The sequence below is a fragment of the Achroia grisella genome, unplaced genomic scaffold (genome assembly GCF_030625045.1).
Source record: "Achroia grisella isolate CSIRO2021 unplaced genomic scaffold, CSIRO_AGI_Agris_v1 utg152, whole genome shotgun sequence".
Taxonomy (NCBI): domain Eukaryota; kingdom Metazoa; phylum Arthropoda; class Insecta; order Lepidoptera; family Pyralidae; genus Achroia; species Achroia grisella.
Window position 1 is genome coordinate 2,180,555 of NW_026712648.1, and position 19,863 is coordinate 2,200,417.

The 19,863-nt window shown below is 30.1% G+C and overlaps 1 protein-coding gene across 1 annotated transcript in view; it reads right to left on the minus strand.

The window, feature by feature from the left end:
- LOC131840928 (putative uncharacterized protein DDB_G0293878) overlaps positions 1–19,863 on the minus strand; it is a 37,670-nt gene that overhangs the window by 3,780 nt on the left and 14,027 nt on the right. The window lies entirely within an intron of this gene.

Below are 19,863 nucleotides of genomic sequence, written 5' to 3' on the forward strand. Positions count from 1 at the left end.
CAGTTTATAAGTAAGGGGTAAGTCATAAAAAGCTCTTTAAACCATCACCTGAAAGGGTAGAACTATTTTTGGACGTGGCATCTTTATTCAACCGTGTAGAAATAGGCTTTAGTTGAGTACCGCCCTAAGTCGCCCTAATTTATGTTAGCCGTTTGTTGAGTTTCTCCCAGATGTTCCATGAGAAGGGAAGGGTTGGCCGTACTTGCGAGGGTGGTTTAGATTCCGCAGATAGGCATGGTAAATAGCAGTAATAACCTAGTCTCGGCACGCACATGACATGAAAGTTTACTGGGAGGGATTTACGCAAACCCAGGTGGCTACAATACCCGTTATTGCCAAACTACTATACTTACTTCGACAATTTGAATATGTAATTTAAATTGTACATTATTGTTTGTATTGCGGAAACTACTGAAATTCTGCTGAGATTGTTTGTTTTTTACAGTTTCTCTATAGGTACGAGTATAAACTGTTTCGATAGGAAATCTAAATATAATGAAGTGTATAGGAATAGTGTACCTTAGGTATAGAAATATTTCTAAAATCACACTTGGTGGCGGAACCACACTTAGAAATTATTGAAGATTGTATATACACCTGATAATTTTAATTTGACTACCGTTCCTTAATGGAATACTTATTTACAATTAGTAAATAAGTATTCCAATAAGGAACGGTCTTCGATTTGTAACCATTGATATCTGAACATAGTTTTAAGCTTATTGATCAGTCTCCAATTGCCACTCAAGAATTCCATCCTTCCAGTTCCTACTAATTTTCGGTTCTCATAGCTACATGATCGGCTTGTTGCCACTTCAGTTTGCAGACCCATAGAAGCCAATGATATCAGATGGTTTGATTTCTTTGCTGGTATTGTACATATTTCGGATTCTATGTATTATATTTAAAAAAATATGTTTAGTACAGAAGTACCTAATGAATTTGTGAAAGTTTTTATCTGTAAGATATACATATTTATGAATGATGCAATATTAAATCTTTTTGTAAAAACGTGCATATTAAATAGTCAGTGCTGTACATTTATGGAAAATGTAATACAGACCATCTAATATCCTTGAATAGCAAAAAACCATATGACATAAAATCCAAGGATTAGCGAGTACAGAAAGATACCCTTAGAAAAATACAACGGTCATTATCTAAAGACTTTCCTCTTACCAGGATTATCATTAGGGATTTGACCAAACCCTTGTTAATGCCTTCTTTCGGCAAAATAATTAGGCACCCCTGTTATTTTTCTACATTATAGTTTCATAAACAAAATGCTTATTTCTGAAAGTGTAGCCGGTAATCGAAGCCTGGAATTGTCGATTTTATTTGGCAATAATTTCATATTGCACGATTTAATCAAAAATCATCGTTCGCGTGAATATTTCTATTTCGCTTATTTCTGCACCTTGTTTTTAAATTTCGGAAACTGAGTGATTTTTTGGGCCTCTGTGATTTAGCGGTTTATCAGCCTGACTGACATCCGATGGAAGCGGGTTCGATTCTTCGCACGGTACAAATATTTGCATTCATGAGTATGATTCTTTGTATTAGTAAGTATATATATATATAAATAAAAAAAACTATAGTACTATTTTGTATGTTGTATACATTGCAGAAACTCTGCTTAGCTTGGGACTAGATGGAGCTGTGCGAATTGTCCAGGATTATTATTATTATTGTTATAAATTATAGAATTTATTACAATTATAATAAACAACCTTAATTCTTCTAAATGGCAAATCATGAAGGATATCGCATAACGACGTCATGTTTGTTGTTCATGTGTATAAGCGATGGTTACCATTTACCACCAGGTGGTGTCAGATTGTTTACCATTTTACAATAGATAAAAAATATGCATATGTACACTTTTTAAGTGTTTAAAATCAAATTCAGCAGTGGAGGAAATATATTCGCAAGTATATGGTGAAATCTATTCATTAGTAGACCTTCTACACGAAGTACTACGATAAATAAGTTATCACGGTATATGTATCTATAGTTGTAAAAATTGTGTATTTAACGGACCTTGGATGGTTAATATGTAAATCCTGTAGGTGCAGCTACAGTAAAGTTCCAGGAATATATTTTCATTTTTCAATTATATTAACCAAATGAAAACTCAACGTTCGGGTGAAATATTCTTGTCGGGTCTGTTCATTTATTATTGTAATTATATAAAAGCCTGGGAATCAGTTAGGCAGAAATATAAATTGTAATAACAATTTTAAAAAATATCCAAGAGACCAGACTAGACTCACTCTTTGCCAAGTGACAATTGAATATATCTAGCGAAATGTGAGCATATCTTTCGGTGCGAAAATAATATATTAAAAACTAAATATTATGTAATAATCCAGAGGTCAGTTGAATCGTAGTCGCATATGGTTAGTAAAACGCATTCGGAACGATATTAGCACTCATATATAGAGTCCGCATGTCGCATCCACCGCTGTATCTTATTGGATATTACCGCTTTAGCCTCCATTTGTGTAAGCTTATAACTAATATACCAATTTCTGGTTTATATGTAATGATATTTCTTTAATGAACAATTTAGGATACAATCAAAATCTGTTTTTTTAATGCATTTGTAATGGCATGTAAGCTGACGGCATATCTCATGCTAAATGTAACCATCGTCTATTTAAAAGATTATAGTAAATATATCAGATTATCCGCTCCAGAGGCACTGAACATCATTGCACTGCTGCGGATCCAGTGCTTTTGGACTTGTACATAGACATAGATATATGAATTAAAATTACAATACATATTATTGTAATTTACTAACATGGTTTATAAGTTGTTTACTAACATAATATGGATGGATATTCGAAATATATAAAATAAATTTACATTATCAGTACTGCAGTCATCACGTTATCATGGTACCGTGGTACCACATAATGTTCTGCCATTCTGGAGGACTAAGAGGTCATGCCTGCGAGGTTGCTATGGCCTTGGGTTGAAGGTGGTTTGTATCTATTAATTTACCCATACAATATTCTAACGTTTTATCTAAAATGCTACGTAAACCTGAAGTAACTTAAGTAAGATTGATTGATGGTAATAGAATGAAAATGAATGCAGTTTTCAAGCTAATTGCGAATGTGGGCTACTAATATATTCATGTCCTAAGTTAACAGCCAGATAGCTTAATTTGAATAGATTATGTCCTCTTTAATTAAATAGCACTCAAGCGCCAGTCGTATAATTATATGTACATACATTATAATATCTATAGCTGTAAATAAATGTAGATTTCTATGTACCATGGGTCGTATTCAAAATAAAATATTCATTACGTTATTTTATATTACTAACTCTATCCCACGGAATTAAACCGTAACATACTCATCATAGGCCATATTACTCATACATAATGTAGTCTTCATATATGATAGAAGTTTGAAATCAGTCAAGTAAGTATATTTTGGGATTTTATCCGTGTACGTATTCAATAAAATGAATTTCCACACGAATATACATACTACTAAGAGTTATTGTATCTAAAAAATATAATCAGCTTAAAAAACCAACAAGAACTACTCACCGTGATAACAAAATGACAATGTTTTTGACCCACTCGGACTTACAAGTAATGAAAGATGCGGGAAGAATCTTGTTACGGTACCTGACTACTCTTGGATTGCTCAGTCACGTGTTATCATTCGTAGATATTATCATGCACTGTCGGGACTGTTAGTGACAGAGATCCATAAGTATTCCGACAGTTTGACATGTACCCAAATCATTCAAAAATATCAAGAAAAAATGCGAGTAGTAAATAAAATGTTATATTGGAAAAATATCTTTCACATATCTCGTACCATACCCGTTCACTTGTTTTGACTCATTATTAATGAAAAAGCCCATTTCTATTTTGAGATAAATCTATCACAGCAAATGTCCGGTCAAGCATCAGACAACTACTTATTAAGCTTGAAAAGGGTAAGGAGAAATAAACTAAATTGATTGCGTTCTACAGTAAAAAGATAGTGATAGTGATTTGTGATATATTTCTTTTACTAGAGACACAATATTTTATTGCATCTGAAAATAATATGTGATAGTAGTATTTTCATATTAAAAACAGGTACCGTATTTGTTCATTGCTACGTCGACAGTGGATAATGCTTCTTACAACCCCGTCTAAGATAATAGTCATAATTATGTATGCTTCTAATAAAATCAGTAATTCATATACTGAGCGGCTTCCTAGTAATTGGTCAAGATCAACATTAAATTCATGTTGAACTGGGCGGAAACTGATAATAGGAATAGTGATCCGTCATTCTCGTGAACGGGTGCAGCTTGTGGAGACTGGTCTGTTCGGGTTTTGGCCACTGATTGGACTATTATACATTCTTATTGTATATATAACAGTCCAATCAGTGGCCTCATATATATATATTCTTTAAACCATTCGACCCTAAATTTATTTTAAAAATTCGTCCAGTGGTTTGGGCTGTACTTCCAACTGACGGTAGATTTATTTAGATATATCGTTGATAAAAAAAAGATCACTTGTCAGTGATTTAATTGAGTTTTATATATTTAGATTAATGGTTTAAAATTGACAAAGTTTCATACAAAGGTTCATCCCCCATTTGTTCTATATTATTATGATAACTGATTTTCTTTTTGACGTTGACTTTCACAAGGTATAAAGTAGTAACAAGAGTTGCAAAAGTATAACCCATATTTAATGCCTGTCCAATTGAATCGAATTTACTAATAATTTTACTCCTTTCTTTTGCTTGCAAAGATTTTTGTTTAATACGCAATAGACAACAAATGGCAAGTTTTTAAAAATACAAGTATAGAAGAGCAGGAACACAAAAACTATTATGGTTGAGTTAAATGTAATAAACACATTGTAGCTAACAGACTAGCTTTCTGTATTTCAGCTTCCTTCCTCTATACTATGTAACATATTTTGAAATGGGTTTCAATGTCACTTATATATTTTCTTATCAATATGTTGCATATTATATTTGAAGGTCTGATACATACAATAGTTGTAAATACGTGTATAGGTATTAATACATTGTTTAATATGGCCCATATTAAACAATGTATGTATTCGGTATTAATAATAATAGTCGTAAATATTAAAAACTGTCTTAGTTATGTTATTTTCAGAAAAAAAATATCTAGTCATCAAAAACATAATAATCACATTACTACTTACATTAATAATAACGTAACAGATGGTTAGTTATCAGATAATTTTGTTATTATTTAGGAAAAAAAAATATTAACTTCTCTGTACCCATCATTATTAAAGTATTAAACAATTTTTTAATGTCTAATGTAATAATAATGAACGGTACTTGAGACTTCGAAATGTCTACCATTATAATAAGTACTCAAATGATACTCTGCCGTCTTGATATTAGACTTTTAGATTGTGTCTCATTGAGATAAGGCGTCGAGCGAAGTAAGGAGTTAGTTAAATACACGAATCCACGATAAACAGTAAACACAACATTTGTTGCTTTAATTACGAACAATAGAGTGGGTACTAACAAAGTAATGAAGCAACTTGCACTGAAATTGTTTAATCAAATAAAACATGTAGTGCTATTTGAATTTAATTTGATGTAGGTTGGCTTTCGTTTTATTAAAATTTGAACGCAAAATATCCCAATGAGGATTTGTACCAATTTCAAAGAGAAAAAATCTATTTTATTGAAGAGTTGTATAATAAATGTTTATGAAATAGTTTTATATAAGTGTCCACGTTATCTTAATACTAGATAATCGATTAGTTAATTATTTCAATAAGATAAATAATTGTAATGAGGTAGTTACATACAGGAATACAACTTGCGTTATAATATAGTGCATTTTTTGTAAATTATATATAGAACTAAATCGCAATGACTAATATCAATTAATATGAATTATAACCTAAATTATTCGTGTTAGGCAATATAAGGCAATATGTAGGTAAATCTACTACGCCACTAAAATACCGAATAAAACATACTATTATAATAATTGATAATGATTTGTATATAGCATAAAAAATATGATTTACTCACACCCTTGAATCTCACACCAAGTATTGAAGTTAACAACGTGAATTAGTTTTCGATGTTTAAAATTAATTGCGAGTTTGTTGTGGTATTTTAGGTTTAATTTATGTCTCATGACTTTTGCAGTAAATTAAATATTGCAGGATACAGGTTGTTATAGATTACTGTTGTTGTTGTTTATTAGAGACAGGTAGAATATAGTGACGCTTTGCTAGTAATAATATAAATATTTCTAGACAAGTCTTAATTCTTTAAGGAATCTACTGAACTTTAGTAGTTAAGTCAGCTTGTAAGGACTTAAATTCGATTAATTCCAGTACGCTCCAATACTACTCAATGTCAACTTTTTATAAGCACTTCAGTCACCAAAACACTAACATTAGGACGTTTTTGAAGTTAGCAGGATTAAGTATTAAACTAAGTGGACTAATAGCTCTTACTCTTAGGGGATTAGGTATTTACTACATTTATTTATCAGTGTTATTACAAGTTTTTATTGCATCGACCTATTGAACAATGGAAAGACAATGGAAAACATAGATTATTTTGATTCGATTTCGATTTTGATTCGAGGGGCGATGCCGTAGAAGAGAATGTAGTTTAAGGTGTATGGATATTATAAATGTAAAAGCGTATCTGTTTTATTTGTTACCTTTTCGAGATAATAAATAATGTTTGAACTATGTAATATTATCTCATATATAAAATTCTCGTGTCACAGTTTCCGTTCCCATACTCCTCCGAAACGGCTTGACCGATTTTCATGAAATTTTGTGAGCGTATTGAGTAGATCTGAGAATCGGCCAACATCTATTTTTCATCCCCCTAAATGTTAGGGGTAGTCCACCCCTAATTTTTTTTAATTTTTTAGACAACATTTTTAGTTTCTATTTTTTTATGATATAACATACAAAAATACATACAATCCTAAATTTTCACCCTTCTATCATCAACCCCTATTTTTTATAGCATTATTAATTTATATGGCAAAACAACGTTTGCCGGGACAGCTAGTGTTATATAAAATTTGACACGAAGTTAGATTATACGAACAGATGGATACTGGTTACCATTTATTTTAAAAAGTAATTGAATGGGGATGAAGTAGAGAGTGAAAGTTTGTGCAAATGAAGTTACGGGTACTAGCTAGTTTTAAAAGTAATAAAAGAAATCAGTTAACACACAACACAATAACAATTACAGATAAGACGCAGAGTAGTAATTATTGCTATTTAAATAATTAAGAATAAAGTAAACCATAACTTTATAACTTACATAATATCTTTAACATTCCATATTTTTCGAATGACAGAACACATAACGTTATTTTATATTAAAAAAAAATATTTGAATTTCGTATAATGATAATACAACGTTTAATTTAAACGCGGACGGTCAGATTTAACGTGAATTTTAATTAAATCACTACACAGTGTAGTCCACATAATCAGAGTATGTTTTTATACCAATGTAACGAATTGTTTAATATCATGTTTTGATGTTATTTGAAGGGAACATGTTTGTACTATATTTTGTCAATAGATCTAGTATTCACATGCGTCACTTTTTAATTAATTCAGACTTTCATTTAGAGATATTTTAAATAGGTTCATTGCTTATTCAACAAACTATGTATCTGTTTTAATATTCTCTACTACATTTAATTACACAAAGAGTTTTTGTTGTTGTTATATTGATATTCACTGGAATATTTAAATACTTTTAAGACTCTGGTATTTATTGAGTTTAGATTTAACAAATTTCTTGTAATGAAAAAAATGTTTTTTAAAAAATGTTATAAACATTTTTATTGTTGTTGTATTTATATAATAAACATTTTATGACAATTGTTTCAGAAATGAAAATGGCACATTTGATAATCACTACAACATTTGTAATTGACTTTTATTCTATCTTTATATAATATATATTATAAATTAACCTAGCTCATCTGATCCAAATACTGTTTTGCCATGTGATGACAAGAGTGGTGGTGAGAGTAAACACATATAAACTGTTACATCTTTAGCTTAGATTAATTACATAAACTATATATATGAGGTACTGCGTGACCTACGTGTCGTTATACTAATGAATCTGATTTGCATCACTATACCACAATATACCTATACTATAAATTACTAGCTTACCTGGCAAATACTGTTTTGCCATATAAATTGAAGTACCTACTAATATCGCTAATAAAAAATATGGTATTAATGCTGAATAACAAAAAAAAAATGAAATATAATTTTGTTGTCCAGAAACGGAGCTAGATCAGCCTTATCTCATAAAGGTATGAAAAATAGTTTAGGTCATCAGACCTGACTAATATAATATGACCAGACTGCATATACACAAAAGTTCTAGCCGTTCGGAGGAGTTTTGTTACAAACATTGTTTCACGAGAATTATATATCTAGTTTCGTGTGATGACCGTTTTATTGAAAACTGTTGATAATATGTAATTATTAGTATGTAATATTATATTATCTGTGTTATTAGTATGTCAACATGCATATTAGAAGACTATCTCTATTTGTTCACTTCACAAACTATTATAAAGTTGTGAATGGTTCGCGAAGATATCTTTATTGTTCGTTTATCAACAATGCTCCACAAAAGAAAGGTGGAGGCATTCAATTCGAATCTCCCGTGACAAATATTGAATTTACAATGAGATTTTGACAATAGAGCCAAGTTTAATAAAAAACCTATTTATAGGCCCCTTGGGACAACGCTGCTTTTCATTTTAAAACTGTCTGTCAATTGAAAACCCGTGGAATAACAAAATTCGAATAATTTGATTAGGAGTTAAAATATCAGATGGTTATATTTACAAAATTATAATGAGTTCTCCGAAATCCAGAGGATTGCTTGTTAGGATTTTTGTTACAAAAAAGGAGTAAATATTTTTTTTATTGTGAAAACATTTATTTGTCCTACAATAATACAGACTTATTTTTTATATTTTATTTTTGAACTCATCATCATATGTAAAAATCTTATAGATATTGAACCACTATTAATCATATAATAGGTAAAACTTAGCTTTTCACTTATTATTTTACAGTATATTTATTGTATAGTTATTGTGTGTTGAATGTAATCAAGAGTCAGCTACATTTAAATATTGTAAGTTCTATGACACAATAACATTTCAGAAATACCACAGATAAGATATTTAATACATATATGTGATGAATTAATAATTTAGAGTTAACAATGTAAAATTTTAAATACATATTATACGGATACCTGAACAGACGTATTGCTTTATTATATTTTTCCTTTTGTTAATAAAATTCAAAAAGCTTAGTAATAAACAAATACTGAAATCTAAAAGAAATTTTCAAGGACGTTGATCAGAACGAGTAATGCGGTGCAATTATTGGTGTTTTATTAAAATAAATTATTTTATCCATTCCGAGAAACAAAGCAAAAAGAAATATTGCTACAAAGTTTAAAAGAAACAAGAAAGATGGCGGCTGTTTCGTTTGCTCGTATATGCTGAAGTAGCAATCGTTGGCTGTCTGGAGTCGAGGAATTGGATAATTTCTTTCATCGCAATAAAAGTTTGTTTATTGAACTCACTTCTTTTTCCTATAAGCGCTTTTATCTTTTATCTTATTTCTATACATTTTTTAATATTTAAAACCACTTCTGCATATCAAGCGGAAGTCTGAATAAGATGGCAATCAGGTCACGATTCAAAATCTAACAAAAGCTTCTGCATAATAGACATAATCTTTGTATTTCAAAACATTTATTTATCTTATATATAAAGACATACATATTTGATCACACAGTTTGAAGAATGTGTTAGGGAAGTTACTGCATATAAGTAGAACAATACATAAGTCGTACCACTGTACTGATATTGAACTTTGTGTTGTTCAGGTCCACAGGCGATGTTTATTACTTCCCATCAAGCAGGTTTCTTGTATGCGGTTTGTTTGTTATTACAGTTTGTTACAAAAACAAAAATATTATGTTTGCATATTAAATAAGGAGTATTAAATATAATTAATATGGTAATTCATTACCTACGTATGCTAATATTGATGACCGTGACAATGATGACTTCGTCATGGTACAGAAGAAGATGTACATACAGATGACCAATCGGAATCTCTGGCACTGCACCCACTGGGCCTAACTTCCTTATGCGTGCTGCCATTGCCATAATTACCGAACAGGGCAATGTATCCGTCTCGTCTACATTACGCTACCAAGGAGCAGCACATTATGGACTATATACTGGTTACTCTATTCTCCCAAATTTGAAATTAAAAATGAATCTGTATTACTGTAAACATTTATTTGAAAAGAATACGAGCTGAGTTTCTTGTTAGTTCTTCTCATCTCGAAATCATTCCGAACTGATACTGATACCGGTAGATTTGGCATATGATAAGAGTCTGTTATAGACCTACATGAATAAAGATATTTTGAATTTTGATACCGAGCATTAGTAATCTGTCATTTAGATGACGCAGCTGGAGTCGAGTCACAATCTCAGTTTCAAGGCGTTTGTGGTGCAGGTCCTCACCAACATGCTGACCTTCATGAGAGAGGACTATCGGCTGAAGGGGGTGCTGCATCGGTGCTACCGTGGCAGATTGCCATCGTGAGTGTCGTGGCCACAGAGACAATTTATATTTATATCTTATATTAATTTCAATTTATTTCTTTCATTCATGTGTATGATAATCTATATAATATGGCTCATTAGTAGCCTGAATTAAATAGATAACCTTTTTCAGCCAAGGATTCCTAGTAAACAAAAGAATAAATAGTCTTCAGACGATATTTAATAAAAAAAAAACAGTATACGAACGTTGATTTGTTTATTATTATTGTATGTTCTTTAAACATATAGACCACAATTTAATTAAATTATTTTAGGGTATGTGTTAAAGACTAACCTACGGTACAAATTTATATTATATTAAGTATACAGACAAAGCGCTTTGGTGGTTCATTTTAGTGTAGATTGTTAAATGGTCCAGAGAGATTATCGGCTAATGATTGACCCCTAGGGCATCTGCGGACAACAGGTTGAGAAATACTAATTTAGAGATTATATATATAGAATATATATACACATCTCTCGGACAAAGTAAACAATCATTAATAACGATTAGCTACACATATTTGATATAAATTAGCAGTCAGCAAACTTCGCATTTATAAATCTTAAGCTTGCCGCCTTGGGACAATCACGCAAAACCAACAACTCTGTTGGTTTAGGCCTCCACTCTAACAGGGGTTTAATGGTTATCGGTCACATGTAATATACTTAATTAACGAGGATTACACTTTGTTGAAAATTTTAATATTTTGCATCGACATAATCTCGGTTTAGTTATAATTATAGGGTTATAATACAGTAACTGTAACTTACTGCGCAAACGATCTTATATATTATGTTTATACTCCTCAATTATACATACTGTAACTTATGTAAAACTACTGATATAATTTGCAAAGTAATATTCATTGTAGTATAAGTCAGTACTTGGGTATTTCAAAAGTATTAATTAAATAGATGAACGGCAGATAAATTGCTTATAAAAATATACCTATTGTAAATCACACAATAATATACGTACTTTTTTAAAACTGAACAATATATAGTTCGATATAATATCGAACACATAACAACTCAAACTTGTTAAGTTGTTATGTGTGATTCAGAATAAAACAAAAAGGGCGTAAGTTCAGTGTGGAAGATTGTTCAGGGAACAAAACAGTGATTTTAAACTTCAACCCATTTGAGGGTACGTGAAAATAATTAATAAACATAAAAAGCAATAAAAATGGTTCCCGTGCTTGTATTGCGTGGGAAGTGTTTAATTATATAATAGAAACTTTTAATATGAATTATAGTACAAGTTAATGAACATGTATACATGTGAAGAAATAATTATGTGGAATGCCTATTTAGTGGCTATGACTAACATTATCAGTTGTGTTAGTTATGGTACCGGCACTGGCAGGAACTGTAGGAACTAGGCGGTGAAAGGATGAGATAAAGTTGGAGCTAGCTATTTACAGATATATTGTAGATATGTACATGGTATTTACAATAATTTTGTCCTGAATGTCAAGTCTGTTATTTTTGGTTTATATCATAACTAGATAGCGCGCAAGCTAAGTATACTCTCCACTACTATTATTTGTTTTTGCAATAAATTATTGTTTGTTGTTCGATAGCAGAGGCAGCCAGTGAGTACAAGTTTTCTGTGCATTTGGAATGATAAATTATATCAAATGAAACTGCATCCATATTTGTCCTTTAATAAAGATTATTTACTTATAAGAAAAAATAATCGGGATGCTATATTTTATTATACAAACACCAAAAAATAGACTAGCTAGATTTAACTGTTTACGGCATTTAAAATTATATATTTAAAATTGAAACATTTTAAATAGGGATTGATTAGGTTTCTGAGGGAAATATTATTACAAAAATAGCAACAATCATTTTGAACACGCTGACTAATTCAAAGTTGAGTTCTGGCCTACAGGCGAAATCTATATACAATGTCTCCGTAGTCATATTTAGGTAAAATGCATTAACACATAAAATTCATATACAATTTATTCGCATAGTGTATGTAATATGAATTCTTTCAGTTATTAAGTTATGAATTTTGACCTCAAGGCGATAAACATATTGTTATGCCACATAAAAGGTGTTCTTTTAAACTGGCAATTGACTGTCAAAAATTATCTCCAAAAATCGATTCTTCCTCTGCTATGAGCTCTATTTTCTTCTTTAACATGTTATATATTTTCTTCAACATATTCTATATTAATTCAATATGAATATAACATTTATATATCATACTGTGAATGTGTGTGTGTGTGGAATAAGATGATCCGAATGCAATTTACACGATGCATTTCTCTGGATTCACATCGTCCGTCGGGGCTCGCAATCCGCTGGTAAAGCTACGAAGATTCGTATGCCACTAAGAGAGAAATCTTAGAATTCATACCGTGTAGAATATGGTGCTACTTCATGTAATAGATATGAGATATATTTTACGTTCACATTGCATCGGGAAGAGATAGAAGTTTTCCAATATTTGTCTTCTATTTAAAAACCAATTTGTAGTGAAGAAATATGATAATAAATTATATAGATAAGATAAAAAAAATATTAATTAATTATACCAAGTAGGTGTGTTGCTTTTTCGCAGTAAAAGCGCGCGATTTACTTATTCCATGGTTTGAATTTATTCCTTTCTTTTGTTTTACTTTAATTTGTCCTTCAAAAAGACGAACATCTTAACCAGGTACATCAAAAGATGTATTAGAATGAAATAGTGATCGAAATTAAGTTAAAATAATGTAATTTATTTTAATAAAAATATAAATGCGAAAGTTTGTGAAAAAGGATGTTTGTTACTCTTTCACGCAAAAACTACTGAACAGATTTTGATAAAACTTTACAGTAATATACCTCATACAGTAATATCAGTAATATCATCTTTACAGTAATATCATAATTACAAATAGGCTATATTTTATATTTCAATGTATATATTAAAATTTATCGCGGATGAAACCGCGGGCACTGTTAGTATTATAATATTATGTTATCTGTGGTATTATATATAATTAATGTAAGTTATAAACTGTGCCTATGATTTAGATTATCTACTTAAATTTTGACAGTACAACAGTAAATGTTACTCAAAATTTGCTAAATTAAATTAATTTCTATACCATTATATTCCTAGTCATAATCATTTGATCATATAAGATAGTTTCGACTATTTATGCGCATAGTTAATTTTTCCTGTATGTCTACCGTTCAGTCTGACTACCTACTACTTCAGTTGAAAATACTAGCAAGAAACTAAACTGGTACAATTTTTTTACCTTTTATCAGTTTCTAAATAAAATGACAACCTAATTTAGAAATAATAAGCCATTAACCAATGTAATTTTTTTTTTCAAATGTTATTTCGTTTTCTGTACGTTAAACAATTCTGCTAACTCACGATATGATAATACAAAAATATCTTGCGTAGTTATTGATTTATTTTAAGTTAAAGTTGTCGTTACAATCCATCAAGAGGACTCTATTGTTATGAAGCCTCTTTGATATGAAACGCTATGAAATATGTTACACTGAAGATCATTTTTCTTGGACACAAAAGATTCTTATAGTTTACTATTCCAAAGGCAATGTAAAAATGTATTGGGCAATTTCTTTAATATTTTGGAAGATTATTTTTCCCGTACAGTTTAGGTATACGCGAATATTTGATAATAACTTAACTGTTTTTCATAGATAAAAACAATATAAAAATGGACATAGCAAAAACTGTATTATACACGTATATGAGAATTAAAGTTCTTTATCTGTTCTATATGTAAAGAATAATTGGATAAAAAAAGTATCACACAATTACAATATTAATATAATTTTATCTAGTTATTACTAAAGTAATCTGCCTTCGTAAACTACAGCAATGTACAGTATGTTGAATAGTAGTAGATAAAAGTTTAAAAATATATTTATTTATAATATTAGAAATCTTCTAAATATATTAGCACTATTAAAATTTTTCGATCTATATTTTCAGAATTAATAAATATTGGAAACCACTTCAGAATATCTGAAATTCACAAAAGTTCGTTATTAGTTGAAGTGAAAAGATCTTTACTACAGTTTCATTATCAATTATGCCCTTCTAGGGAGAGTCGTAAAGTGTTTCCCTTGAGAACTGGTAAACTATTTGGTTCGAGAGATGTCCCCAACTATTACGACTAAGTGAACCCTTCAACTAAATTGAAAGCCACTGTTATGATTTTATTTGCTGTGTGAGTAGATTATACTATATATTCATTGTTGTCCATAATTGACATAATAATTTCTTTATACACTACTCATCTCTGTCTACCATAATGAACGATCCCTAAACTCTGGAATCTAGTCGAGGCAGTCCTAATGAATTCGTGTAATGAGAACCTCTTTTATATTTTTTAATAAATGATAATGGGGTGACCCATTCTGCGCTAACACTATATGGTAGTCGGGTATCAGTATACCATAAGAAAAGTAGCAAAAAGTCTAAAAATCTCCACTTACTTCTTGCATGTCAATCATGTGGATAGACTTCGCAAATTGTTACAACATAAATATTAATATGTAATATTTAAATAATATCGTGTTCAGGCTCGGAAATAAATTAGTTTGAATGGCATTATTTTAAATAGATTTGAAAATGTAAAGTTTTTAGATTCGTACTGAGTTTTTTCGTATATATTGTATAAAAACAATCGAAATTTTTTCAACAAAAATATGTCACATTGAATATTCAAATATTATGGACTTATTCTCTGAAATAGAATTCGACATATTTATATTCACAATGCTTCAGTAGATTAAACTTGAGTCCCTTAAAATGAATACCTACTCTGTGTTTAAACATTTTAAAATGTTTTTAAAGCCCAGCTTTTATTTTAGCATTCAGCATCTACTTCGTCTCATGATGAATAATGTATAATTTTAAATTTATTTAGTTGAATTGTTATATTAGGTATAAACGTAATGGTATTAAGATTAAAGTTCTTTCTTTTTTAATTAACGTAACTTAGAAATGTTGAATACTGTATAAGACTCATGTGTGTATAATATAATACATATTCTACCCACTTTCCATTAGGAGGACAGTAAGTCAACCAAAATATAAAAACATTGTATAATAATAAAGAAAACCTAATGTGCGTTTCTTGAGTTTTTGTAATTGACTTGTTTTAGGCTAGTTAGGAAGACTATTATAGTCAAATACTAGTTTTCATATTTGGCAGTAAGTATTCATGAATATCATCTTCATCATCAGTGGGCTGATAAAGATAATGATGATGATGATTCATGATCTTTATTCTAGTATTGTATATTGGTTATAATAATATTATACCATATGATAATGGTCATTGTATTCATCCTCAACCTACATTTTTATATTTATGTACAATGGCATTTGTATAAAAGAGAAATGAGTTTCTTTTCAGCTCATCAAAGCTACTTTCAAAACTGACAGTAGATTTTGCTTATCAAAAGTGTCAGGTATGTAGGTCTAACATGAATAAAGATATTTTAATTTGATTAAATTTGATTTGATTAAAAAATACGTATACATCTAGGCTATTTACCTGAGTCATGTTAAAAATGTCTAGAACAGTGTCTGGGTAAAATAAGCATTAAGCGTGCATAATGTGATTGGAATCCATCCACCCGCTTTCGTGACTACATTACAAATAGGAATACATTTCAATTCAATTTACTTTATGTGGCATTCCTTACAGAAACTGTTGCCCGTAATTTCCAATCAATGCGAAGATACGAGTATCTAATGTATCGATATTATAAAGGAAGAATAAAATATGTGCTATTTTTGGAACAGTAAGACTGTTGACATACAGTCCGCTAGTCGTCATTGTCACATTGGGTTGATATGCAATGTCGATTTCGGTGAGTCTCGTAGCAACCAAGTGCGCAATCAGAGTCCATCGGAACGTTTGTGGCAATGGGGCAGCCTGACGACTACCTACAGTATATCAGCAGTCTAAATCAGTTTGGATTTTTTTCAATCAGTGTCATGGTTATAAATGTTTGTCTAGTATCACTCTTGCCAGCATAGTGGTGAGTAGGGCATTATCATGACAAATAACACGATCTACCCTGAAAGTAGTCATAGTTAATTCCTGCTGTATTCGCGATGATGGGCTAACTGATCTGGCTTCATACTCATTCTATGATCCTTCACTGGTGATCCACCATGTACCATATACTGTTAGCATGCGGAAAAAGTGTTCCATTGTTCCCATTGTACAAAAATGTAATCTAATAATTATTACTATGATAACCTTTGTATTTCATTATCAGAACTTTTCAGGGGATGAAAATTACAAGTTTTGGTTTGTGTAGATATAAACTTGTACCAGTTAATAGCTTCTGCGCTGCAATTACGTTCAGAATCTTGCTTGTAGATAGTCAGATGTATAAGCATCTCAACTTTGGGTTAGTAGGTCAATGCTCGTTTTATTATGAGGGTCCCCTCTGAATTTTAACAGCGTACATAGTGGACCTGTGAGTTTTATAACTCACAAAATACGAGGCCAGCAGTCCTATATTAGAGACAGCACTTTAGGAATGGTCTTCACCTACTGTAGTCGTAAACGTAAAAGAAATTTAAAAGAAACTCTCATGAGTGGTATATGTATAGAGAGCAACAAAAAATGAGTCTAAAATTCTATTGAGCGCCTTTGAATGTAGATTGACCATGATTTTCATGTCATCATTTTATTATTTGGCGTTAGCGAATTAATCTCGATTGTTCTATACTACTACTACAAGTAATACTACTAATACTATAAGTGTAAAAGTATGATTCTTGAGTGTATTTACACAAATAAAATAAACTCAATAGATATTATTGAAATTTCACAAGAATATAGATTATATCACGGAGACGGATATAGGTTAAAATTTTTATTACAAAGTAATCTAGGAAAATTTATATATTTTCAAATATACAAACCTTTCCTAATACTAAGTCTGATTGTTCGTTTCAAAATGAGATAATCTCTATTAGCAAAAATTAGATAACGAATGAACACCTGAACCATTTACAACACAACCTCATTTAAAAAAAAGCTAAATTGGTTCGACCGAAATCGAAGTAGAACCCCGTTTAGTTTTGGGAAAATATCAGTAATATTAATATAACACCAACGATTTTGGCAATGGCACAGATTTCATTCTCGCGCAATGCATACATTAGGATATTTAGTTTTGGTTATTTTATATGTATAATATTTAAATATTTCTATCAATTGTTTAGTATTCATAGTGCAGTACAAGTTCTATTTATTTTGTGTCTATATAGTGCTTTATATATAAGTCCATCATTAAGAAAACAATAGCTTTAAAGCAAGGACATTCTATTTATGATTGTCGTTTTATAAAATAATAGTACGTTTTTGTAATTATTCCATATTTCAAATTAGTTTATCTAAAAACGAATTTAGTTTTAGTAATTTTACTAAAAATAAACCATCGTCCTGTATAGTTAAAAAATTTGAAAGTTATTAACCACATAGGTAAATAGAATCAAGCTTATATTATTAATAGCTCATAGAAGCTCTTTGCTTGAAAACCACACCTAAATTCCTTTAATGGGTTGCGGTATAGCCTCCGTACGCATCCTTTGCTGATAGGTATTTCAGTTATTTCACTTTACATAATGACGTAGCTTATGTGTGTGTATTTGAATAAGATTAAAAAAATAGGTAAATACTTATTTATTTTTAAATGCCTAATACTTATTTATAAAATATTTTATAAGAGCTAATGCATTTTGTTTTACTGTTCCTGGAAAATAATATACTTTTAAATTGAATGTATTTTTTTTATCATGTGGGCCAAGTGGTTACTCAATAATGCCACCAAACAGGTGGTTAAACATTTTTTGTATAACCTGGTAGACAAATACAGATATGAAATAAATTATTTCATCACCATCTGAAAATTTATATGAAAAAACATAATTTATGTGGCAGTGTAGCAACTATTGTAGATTTATAATTTAGTTTCGATAGACAATTCATTGTTTTAAAAGTATTGTATTTTTTTATAATGTAATCAAGTAGAACGTTTGTATTTTGCTTGCATGATTAGAGTATAATTTGTTCTTTGAATCTACTTTTAGACAATGATGTATACTTAGATATCTATATTATATGTATATACAGATATCTACGTTAGGTGTCGTATAAGTTTTTATTCTTTATGTGTATGTATATAGATCAGTTATTTCATTTAGAAGAAAACTTTTTTTAATACCGCGCTTGGTAAAGTTTCGTATTTTCACACACGTACAATACGTGAAGGTACATCGTAAGCAGCCTCAGTGTACGTGACGTGAAGAGACTTTTATATAAACATTTGCGGGTAATAAAATATAAAACACTTTCTTAGCATTTCATTTTTAAAATTAAAATATTGTATCATTGTAACTTAATATCTAACCTTGATTTTGTTGTAGTTGAACTTAGGTCACAGCGTATTACGCTATAGATACAGACTACAGATATTAACTAATAAAGTCTAGAGTTAAATACTCTCAGCAACATTTTCGTGGTTGTTACTAATCCATATATTTATTTTATGTCCTTATATAGACCCTGCATTGTTTGCTTGTATGGATGCTACCAGAAATCCTCACGTTATAAGTTTTCCAATTGCCCGCTCAGCAATTACTAAGTGCGATGCGTTTAAATTGTTCCTTGGCTATCTTTAGAAGATTGTTTATATTGCAAAGATATTGAAACTTATAGGAATAATTCATATGATATGCAGGTTTAGATTTTTATTAAACTGCTTATTTTAAAAACGCTATTAATATTTTAAGACATTAGATCTTCAAGTATTTGTAATGCTTATCATCACATAGTATAAAATAAAGTCGCTGTCGCTGTCTGTCCATATATATGCTTAAATCTTTAAAACTTTGTAACGGATTTTGAAGCGGGTTTTTTAATAGATATAATGATTGTAGAGGATTATTTATATAGAATAGAATAGAATAGAAAATCATTTATTCAATTAAACTTAATTTAAGAACTTAATTCAAATAAAGTTTTGAATAGTCATAAGAATTTGTTTTTTATCTACCACATACACCTATATAATACATGTACACCAGTGCGAAGCCGGAGCGAGTAGCTAGTATTTATCTATCTATTTAAAATAAAATCCTGAATGCTTCATAAA